Source organism: Pteropus vampyrus, unplaced genomic scaffold (genome assembly GCF_000151845.1).
Source record: "Pteropus vampyrus isolate Shadow unplaced genomic scaffold, Pvam_2.0 Scaffold2923, whole genome shotgun sequence".
NCBI lineage: Eukaryota > Metazoa > Chordata > Mammalia > Chiroptera > Pteropodidae > Pteropus > Pteropus vampyrus.
In genome coordinates this window covers 3082-4245 of record NW_011891704.1, presented here as the reverse complement: position 1 = coordinate 4245, position 1164 = coordinate 3082, and the positions used below count along the sequence as shown (strand labels likewise).

Sequence of the window (1164 nt, the reverse complement as noted above, 5' to 3'; positions counted from 1 at the left end):
AGAAGCAAATTTTTCATCATCTTACATGTACTGTATGTATTCTGCTCTGTGGGCTCCTGGTTAGTCAACAGGAAAAGCATTCTTTTAAAAAGTTGATTAGTTTAAAAACAGAAACAGACTCATAGATGCAGGGGACAAACTGATGGTTGCCAGATGGGAGGGAAGTTGGGGGAGCAGAGTGTACAGGTGAAGGGATTAAGAAGTACCAATCGGTAGTTATGACATAGTCCTGGGATGTAAAGTACAGCATAGAGAATTCAGTCAATAATACAATATAGTGCCTGGGGGGTACTAGACTAGTCAGAGGATCACTTTGTAAGTTATATATACGTCTAACCCCTATGCTGTACTCCTGAAACTAATAGAAAGTAATATTGAATGTCAGCTGTAACTGAAAAGTCACAGAAAGGGAAAAAGTGAAGGGGAAGAGGTTTAAACTTTCACGTATAAAACAAATCAGTCATGGGATGTAATGCACAGCATAGGGGATATAGTCAATACTATTGTAATAGCGTTGTACAGTGTCAGAGGTTGCTGGACTTATCCTGGTGATCACTTCTTTAGGTACAGATCTGCTGAATAACTACGTGGCACCTGAAACTAAAACAAGATTGTCTGTTAGCTCTATTTAAATAAGAATCTTTAAAATATAAAATAAAAAGTTTATTAGTTTATTAACTAGTTTAATTACTTAGCTATATGCTTTTATCTGCAGAGCTCTCTCCCTACAAATGATAAGGCCTCAGATGCAATAGTAGGGTTTTTTTCAGTCTTCTAATAATCCAATTTGGACATGCTTGGTCAATGAGTGGCTTCCTTTCCTGCCACGATTCAGGGATCCAGGTTCTGCTCATCTTTGGATCAACCTTGCCCTGGGGTATCATCATCACCGTCATCATCGTAATCTGCTTTCAGCATGTGGAAGGGGATTTTATTTTATTTACTTTATTTTTTATTTGTTTTAGGCGAGGCAACCCTTAGTTGACCTCACAGATTGCAAGGACCTTGTCAGCTTATAGTCCCTTATTTCTTATTTTTTACACCTACAGCATCTGGTCTTCCTAGGTGGTCTCCCATCCAAGTACTAACCAGGCCCGACCCTGCTTAGCTTCCGAGATCAGACGGGATCGGGCTTGTTCAGGGTGGCATGGCCGTAGACAGAAG

At 39.9% G+C, this 1164-nt stretch overlaps 1 non-coding gene across 1 annotated transcript; it reads right to left on the bottom strand.

The window, feature by feature from the left end:
- Positions 1-1040: 1040 nt before the first annotated feature.
- Positions 1041-1159, bottom strand: LOC111734651. Its single transcript, XR_002778535.1, has one exon. It is a non-coding gene; the product is annotated as a 5S ribosomal RNA (ribosomal RNA).
- Positions 1160-1164: the final 5 nt, after the last annotated feature.